This window comes from Vicia villosa, linkage group LG4 (assembly GCF_029867415.1).
Source record: "Vicia villosa cultivar HV-30 ecotype Madison, WI linkage group LG4, Vvil1.0, whole genome shotgun sequence".
NCBI lineage: Eukaryota > Viridiplantae > Streptophyta > Magnoliopsida > Fabales > Fabaceae > Vicia > Vicia villosa.
Genome location: NC_081183.1, coordinates 179,679,687 through 179,689,359, shown reverse-complemented (window position 1 = coordinate 179,689,359; position 9,673 = coordinate 179,679,687).

Below are 9,673 nucleotides of genomic sequence, written 5' to 3'. Positions count from 1 at the left end.
ACAAACTGGACTTGGTCATGCTTCTTTTCTTAGCAAGTTGGTTTTCTCTTGGATGAATTCTTTACTCAGTTTAGGTTACTCAAAGCCACTAGATCTTGAACAAATCCCTTCCCTTGTTTCTGAAGATGAAGCAAACACAGCCTATCAAAAATTTGTCCATGCCTGGGAATCACTTGTTAGAGAAAGAGCAAAGAACAATACAAAGAGTTTGGCTCTTTGGTCTATAGTTAGAACTTAAGAGAAAACATATTAATAGCATTATATGGATTAATCAGAACTGTTTCTGTTGCAATTTCACCTCTAATACTATATGTGAGTCAAGATTGGAAAGATGATTGTTGGTATAAAGTCATCTTGTTGTGCTTCTTGAGTTTCCATGTGGTATGAGGCAATTGAATAGATAATTGAAAATAAATAATCAATTGAATAGTTTGAAGTTCGAAAACGATTGGTACTTGTAGTTTATTCTTAAATTCGGATACATTTAAGTGCTAATTTTGGAAGACATGTTGGTTATGGTTATGTTGATATCTTTCTTATTTGTCATTGTAATTTTGGCTTACATTTTAGTTGTGATATCTAACTTGGTTATGGTTATGTGATATCTAACTTGTCGTTGTAATTTTGATTTTGTTTTGTAGAGATAACATCTCCGACATCGGTAAATCTTGATGATGATGAAGACTTTGCAAGTTAAAAGAGTTTCAGAAGACCCTAGTTTAATTTTAGTTGATTTTGGTTTAAGAACTAGTTCAAATGAATTTTTGTTTAAGAAATGGTTCGATTGAATTTTGGTTTAAGAAAAGTTGTATTTAGATACTAGGATTGACGTTTCCGAGCTTATCTACTGATTTAAGTTCTGTGACACTGTTTGCGAGACTTTTTCGAGCTTATCTACTGATATAAGTTTTGTGACACTGTTTGCGAGACTTTATCAATATAGCTTATGACATTTTTTGCTATTAAAATGACTTATACAAATTTTTTCATAAGTGCTTATTTTATAAGCACTTATTCTATAAGCTGTAAATAAGTTGTTTATCCAAACAGTCCTAAATATTGTAAAAATTAACTAATTTATGATTTTTTAATGAGTTTTGACTTTTGCAATTTTAAATTAATTTGGATTTTGATTATCAATGTAGATAAAAAGAAATTAAGTTAAAAATTATGTATAATAGTATATTAAAAAAAGCTTATAAGAAAATGCTAAAAATAAATTTAAAAAGATTTTTTATTAAAAAAATTTAAAATTAAGTATAACGGTTCGGTTCTTTAGTAAATGATTCGGTTTATAAAAATTGTCTTCTAATGGTTTCGTACGGTTCGGAATTCCGAACCGTTATGCCAAACCAAAACTTTTGGTTCAGTTCGGTTCTAAAAAAATTAAAACGGTTCGGTATGGTTCGGATGCCTTTATATAATGGTTCAGTTCGGTTCGGTTCAGTTTTCTGATAGAACCGAACCATGAACAGCCCTACACATAATGGCACATGAAATGGAAATTGGGGATTATAATATAAATCTAATTTATATTCTATTCTATCATAAGTTTACTTTCTAATTTGAATTATATTTTTTTTAGGTTAATACTTATTTTCAACCCCTGTTATATGGAGTTGATTTGAAAAACCCCTGCACAAGAAAAGTTGCAAAAATTTTCCTAACATTTGAAGATTCTCTCGTTTTAAACGTTGTAAAAATTTTGTTTTTAAAACCAACCTTGCCATTTAAAGATTCATTCATTTTAAACTCTATAATCTTGTAGATTATTCATTTTAAACCCTCTGGAATATGACGGACAAAGTTGGTTTTACTAAAAAAAAAATTTACCGGGTTCAAAATGATTGAGTCCTTCAAGTAGCAAGGTTGATTTTAAAAATAAAAATTTTACAAGGTTAAAAACGAGAGAATCTTCAATTGCTAGGGAAATTCTTATAACTTTTTTTGGCAGGGGGATTTTTCAAACCAACCCCATATGGCAGGGGTGAAAATAGGTATTAACCCCTTTTTTTTAAAATAGATATGATATCTTAACCTACATAAAAGTGATAATTTATAATAAAAAAAAAACATATACAATTGTGTTTTAGAGTTGATTGGTAAAAGAGTCTACTTCTCATGAATTTTATCTATTTCGCTTTACTATTAGGTATTTCTCTTTAGACTCTGTGGACGGTTTAGAACAGTTGTCCATCAAATCATTATCTATATTTTGTAAGTTGAGAGTTTGCAACACACGCTCTTACTCAGCCACATAATTCAGGGACATGGAACTCTTTGACAAGACATAGATGTTCTTAGAAATAAGTGCTTTAAATGTCTTTCTTGAAAGAGGTGACATTTACTTGAGAGCGATTGACATGTCCCCCTATGGTAGTTACTTATGATGCTCCCTCTTCTTAGAGTGTTTGATTGTTTTTAAACAGTTTTTTAGGAGAACCATGTCGTTGGTGATGTGTAGTGGATTATACGATCCTTATTAGATGAATAGGGTATAAACAATTTTTAAAGTATCATTTTGATTTTTTATACTAATAGCGACATGTAAAAGAGTTATTTCTATTTCTTTTGTTATTTTTCTTTGTGAGCTTTCTCACTAAAGCATTTGGTCAAGTTCATACGGTTTGGTTCGTTGGTCCTTATTGTGCGATTTTTGGTCGATCCATCTTTTAAAATAAAGTTCCCTTTTCTAGGGTTATCGAAATACTGAAAAACTCAGTCTTTTCTAGGGATTCCTTTTGTTGTTGACATTTTCCACCAGGTGGGCTAGTGATGGAGCTTGTTAAATTGTGTTTGACTTTTTTTCCGTCATTATCAATCATGGAGATTGTATAGACTGTATTGAGATCCGCTGGAAAAGGTACTTCGGTTTGGGTAGGGTCGTCCTCCGTGTTACTAGCTCGTCCTGGCCCGAGGACAACAGGAGAATTCAGTTCCTTAATTTTGATGAAGATTTATCAGACTTCTCCAATATTTTTGACGAAGCTCGGCAGGGAGAATTGGTAGAGTTGGCCTATTATATCAGTCAGGCATCAGCTGTTCTAGCTTTCAGGGTTGCCGAATCGAGTGAAGTCTTTCTTTGTGGACACTTTTTATAGGAGGTAAAGATGCTTAAAGACCATGTAAATTGTAACACCCTTCTAAACCCCGCGGCAATTAAATAATATTTCAGAGTAACATGAAACAAGGGTGCCACAATTCATATTTAAAATAAATATCATATGTCATTGTCATGCGTTCACTGAGGAATTCATCATAATACATAATAATTCATGTTTCTACACAGCGGAACATTCATCAACGGATAAGCATAACATCATCTATGCAATATCTCACAAGATTAATCCGATAACAACAAAATAGAATATCATCATAAACTCTAAACTAGCGTTCCCCCAGTGTTACAATATCAGAGCATGACACTTGACGCTATACTAACACACTGACTTATGAGCTAATCCTCACCAAGTTGAAAGCCGTTATCCTCAATCTGAAATAACAACACGTAAGGGTGAGTCTCATCGCAATTAACAAATATTATTGCATCATAAATAATAAAACATCATAGTTATATCATTCACCCAATCGTATTATATTCAGACAATTCAACAAAATACGCAACCAACACATCATTAATTCACAACACTGAAACACATTCAATCATGTTATGAAATCATGCATATGAATGAACTGACACTATGCATGTGGTACCAAACATCATCAATGGGAATAACCCACCGACCGATCCAACATCATCAAGATACGGCCCTGCCAGCACAAATTCCACACAACGAGAATTATGCCTTTCACTGAATCCACAACATCATATGGATTCAGCCCTTAACACATGATTATGAATGAATGCAAACATATATGAAACATACTTATAGCATCGTCAAGTCTATGAGTAACATCATCCAATACTCAAACCATCATCATCATCATCAAAGTATGTTTATATACATTAGCATCATTCAAATATAAAATCATCGTCATCATCATTAAGAACATAAATGTATCCGCATCAATCCTCATCATCATCATTCATAAGAAGCATACATGTATTCACATCATCCAAACAAAACAATCATCATTATACAATTCTTAACAATCATCACATCACATAATCATGTTTTCAAACACATCTTATATTGTCACATTTCATCATATATGTCAACAATACATCATCCATCAAACTAACAAAATATTCACATCTTACTCATATCCTCGCATAGAGTATCTTATAAACTTCACCATCTAATTAAACAAATCATCATACGACTCATATTTTAAACATAGCATGTATCGTCATATCTCATCGTATATGTCCACAACACATTATTCATCAAAACAAGCAAATCATGGTTTAAAATAATCAAAAGTTACACCCCATTTCATCATTTAAACACATAGGTTATTTTATGAGGATCATCATACTCAAAACAGGCCAACGGTTCAAAAGATACATCATTTTCAAGTTTGGAAATTTTCTGCACAGCAAGGTCCACTCAGCGGACCACTAGCGACTCGTGACAAAAGCGAACTACCTTCAGACCTCCACTCACCAGACCACTAGCGACCTTTGACAGAAGATAACTAGGTCGAGTCCTCCGCTTAGCGGACCCCCATTCGCTCAGCGGACCCCCCTCCGCTTAGCGGACGTGCGATTTTGCAGATTCTCAGGTCTATGACAGACCCTGCGATCTCACACATTCCAAGTCCAAAATCGATTCTAAACATCATATACAGCCAAATAATCATCAATTGCATCATCATACATCATTATACATCAAAATAACATATTATTAACCAATAATCCATGCAATTTCACCAATTATAACATCTCTAAACCTAACATATAATCCAATTGACCTAGACAATATTCCTAATCAATGTTGTCATCCAAAACACGATAAGAAATGTTAACCAGAGAGTCCCCCCTTACCTTAGCCAAGATTTCTTGATTGGTCTCTCCCTTTACTGCTCCTCTTTCACGTTCTTCGTGTTCCAAATCCTCAAGTGCTTTCATGTTTTCCCTTTTGCCAAACTCTTTTCACGTTCCCTTCCTTTCTTCCCAGTTCCTTATTATTTTATAAAATAACCTTTAATTATAATAGGGCCTTTACTAACATAACACCCCCTCGTTCCTTAACATCACACATAGCCCAACACCATAAACCATTCTTTTCAAATTAAATTCCACAAACCACCAATAATTCTAATTATTAATTAAATTATTGAGTGAAGTCTGTATTTGGAAGAAATTTGAGGGGCTTATTGTTAGTTTCTAGCCAGCCACAAAGGTTGCTATGGAGCCTTTTTAGTATCTCGACACTCTGGTTGAAAAAGTGAAGTTACTTGCTCAAAAAGTGTCTGAGAATAATTAGGCTCCAACTTCTGCTCAAGCATCTTTATCCAAGGTGGAGGTCACTATAAACTAAGCAAATTGATCTTTAGAACTTGCCCAAAAAAAGATAAAGGAACTAGAAAATTATTTAAAAGTGTCTGGAGATAGTCAGAAAAAGGTCGAAGACGGTATCAGTGGGACGCGCATCAAAAAATTTTCTCTTGCTAAGGAATTGTCCAAATCAATAGATAAAAAGTTACTTTGTTCGTGAGGAAGATTTTGAAAGTACCTTCAATCAGGTGGAACATTTTTATCCTATTGTGAAATTCTCTCGATAGCAAGTTTGAATCGATCAAGTTATCAAAAAAGGGAAGATGGTATCCTCGTTGGAATAGTTTTTTCCAGGCGGTGTGTTAGACACTGGCCTGAGGATCTAGAGGGGGGGTGAATAGATCTCACAGAGTTTTTTCGGAATTATTTCGAACTAAAGCTAAAGCGGTTCTGAATCGACTTGCGTCTATTCCGGACCGTTATTGCAAGGGTCGTATATGTGACAAAACCACAAGATAATTGAGATTAACGATGAAGTGATATGTTATCGAATCAATACGTTTCACAACTGAAAATCAATTAACTTCTAAATTGACAAACTTTGGTTTGCAATGCAGTAATAATGGAATAAGCAAAAAGACAAACACTTGGTGATAATGTTCAAATTGATGATGATTCAAGATGTGGTGAATTGTGATGTTTATGCAGAACCTTAATTCACAATTTTAACACTTGAATCGTTAATCAATTTTGCAATTATGACCAAATATGAACAGAACGTAAATGAAAGGATAAAAGCGACAAGAACACGATATTTGTTTAGGCAGTTCGTCGATCGTCCCCGCTACGACTACGTCTGCCCCCAATTCCAAATTGAAATTGGGAAATCTTCCATTAATGTTGAAAGTAGTATATACAAAGAAGAAAACAAAGCGATAAACAATAAACCGAATTTGTCGATCCTTTGAATCTTCTTCCCCCTTAATCTTGAGTCAGATCAAGGTGATCCAAGAGCTTCACTTGATCCCTTTTCTGCAGTGTCTTGAATTGCCTTGAACCCATGTTCTTCAATCTTCACACTCAGATGGATCCTCAATGAAACCTCTTGATAAAAACCCCCAAGAAACACCTATCTTGGAGGACAAAACCCTCGGATTTTATTCACCAAAAACCCCACAAATCTTCACCCACTAGGAATCTTCAATTCCGTTCCATGGACGTTATCGAACTCGATCACTAACCCTCAACGCAAGAATGATTATGTGTAATTGTGTTGGAGATGACGAAGAACGAAGATGAGAAGCCTTTGTGTATCTTTCAGTCTTTGGTGTTGTATGCAATAATTGAACCTTGGATAATATATGTTAGTTGCTGGTATGTTGGAGCAGAGTGAACACATGATTTGGGAAGTTTTTAGCAGATAGGTCGACCTACCTTGGTGCTTGGGTCGACCTAACAGAGGTAAGAATGAGTCAGAATGAATTTGTTGCCAGTTGAGTCGACCTATTGCTAGGTTAGGTCGACCTAGAATCAGTTAATTCAGCTTTTTGGAGAATTCTTCAGATTAGGTCGACCTGTGGATGTGAGTGGGTCGACCTAACAGTGATATGACAAAAACTCTTCAGTTTAGGTCGACCTGGGAGTGTGGTTAGGTCGACCTACTTGTGGTATTTCTGAAACTTTCTTGTTTTCTTAGTTTTGAATCGACCTAGATATATTGCAGGTCGACCTGATTTGTCTTGAATAGCCAACCTAGCATTTCCTTGAGTTCTTTTGCTTAAGCCTTGTTGTTTGTTTGCTTGTGGAGTTTGCCATGGATCAAAAACTTCTTTGTGAATGTGACCTTGTATTTACATTCTCCCCCTTTTTGATGATGGCAAACACTGCAAACACTCAATGACATCTCATGATGGCAAACAATCAGTGACATCTCTAGCAGAACAAGTAGTGATTGCTCCCCCATACTCTCAGCATCCATAACTAAGCTCCCCCGTACTCTCAGCATCTATTCCCCGTACTCTCAGCATCTATCTCCCCCTTTGACAACATCAAAAAAAAGAAATGCACGAGTAATAGAAACAAGAGACAATATAAAATAGATAAGGCATGAACGTAGCACACATAATCGTTAACAGAAGCAAGTAGAGGTGACATAATATCCAAAAAAAACTTTTAATGTTACAACCAAACACACATAATATTCAGACAAATTTAAAAGAAGACTAAACTAAGTACTTAGAAATCTTTAGTAAATATTCATGACAATGATGGAATGAGATGTAATGATATGATGGAGTGAAAAGATATGCATCCTAACGCCTTCCCCGTCTTCCTCTTCCTCCTTGAAATGTTTGAGGACGGTCTTCTTCAACTTGTTCCAACAGATCAAGCACGGAGTGGTTTAGAGTATTGAAGCTTTGACTTATGTTGGCATGACGATGCAATGCCGTTTCCTCAAACTGATTCTGTCTTAGAGTCGAGTTGGAGGCAAAAGTCTCAAAATCGCTTTTGTGGTCTTGAACTAAGTTGTACAACGATTGATATTGTCGTTGTTGTTCTTCATAGCGATCTTGTTGGAGCTGTTGCATTTGTTGGTATTGGAGCTGTTGTGTGTCGAAGTGTTGTTGTTGTAGGAGTTGCATATTCTCTAACATGGAAATGATGTTGGTTTGATCCGGCGGAGGCGGAGCCATGTATCCCCAAGGGATATCCTCTTGTTGTGAAGGAACATATCTCCAATTTGCATCCGTATCTTGTGCAACATCTTCCATGTGGTGATCATCATCATTTGCATTGTCTTGATCAAGTCCTTCTTCTTCATTTCCTGCATTGTTTCCAAACTCCGTGGGATCATCATAATTGTAAATAACCTTCCCTGTTCCCTTTTGAATAAGATAGTAGGTTTTCCTAACTGGATTCCAATGGTATCCCATAAGAGTCAAGGTGGTTTGTGAGAATTCTTGAGATTGGTGTATGCTGATGTAGTGTAAGTGATCAAGCCGCATGCCGAAGTGATTGACAATTGTTTGAATGATTGATCCATAACACAGGGCTGTAGTTTTCTGTTGGACCTCATGAAACTTAGCAGCTAAGAAGTAAGGCCAATGTATACGCGTTCTGTTTTGCAGCAGATACATGAGTACAACTTCATTCCTTTCAATTCTTGAGTACCCTCCTGCTCTTGGTCGAATGATTCTTGAGATGACCCAATTTAGGAGCCTAGGATCTCGCTTCAGGTGACCGGCTGTTATTGTTTCATTAGGTCTGTCAAACACAGAAGGGTCTTTGAGGATAGACTTCATGTAGGCCACATGGTCATAGTTTCCCAGTACATCCCCGTCTTCCATACAGAATTCATCACCTACAATTTTGAGACCAAAGATACTAATCCAAGCCCGTTTGTCAACCACATGCGACCTAGAGCCCATTTTGAATCGGAAATTACAACCATCCCCTTTTGTAAATCCTGCATAGAAAGCCCTGACAGTATTTTCACAGTACGGAGTATCACATTGCACTAAGGGATGAATATTTTGATGTTCAATCAAAGCAGCGACATCGGGGATATGCATGTTTTCGACAAGATTTGGATCATAGGTATATTGCTTAACAATTTTTCTTTTCATCTGCCATTTCTCAAAATTTTCCCTACAATCAGGATGAACAAGAGCACTTACCGGTTGAGATGATGAACTAGAGGCAATTTCCTTTCCCTTTCTTGATTTTGGAGGCATGGTTGTTGATGATTTGTGTGAGAGCGATGATTTTTGACACTCTTTGAACTTGAGGAATTAGGGTTGGCCGTACACAATGATATGAGAATGAGTGGGAATGAAAAGAGGAATGATTATGAATGAATGGGGATGGGTCGGGTCGACCAACAGACCCAAATTTGGGAATTTTTGAAGTAGTAGGTCGACCTAAATGAAGGCTGGGTCGACCTAACAGAGAAGCCTTTAAAAAATTGCAGATTAGGTCGACCTAAAAAGAGGGTAGGTCGACGTAACTGGGCATTTTTGGTTTCTGCTGAAAGTTTTCTTCTGTAGGTCGACTCAGATGCAGGTTAGGTCGACCTAAGTTGCTTCAAATGTTTGAAATGCCTTAGGGATGTTACTATATGATGCATTTATGCTTAGTTACTTGCTTGTATGCCCAAAACATGATATGTTATGAATGGAGATGATAGACACATATATGTAATTGAGATATATAGATAAACATGTATGAAGTCACTATAAGCATGTTAACTGATAGCATATTATAGTATCAATA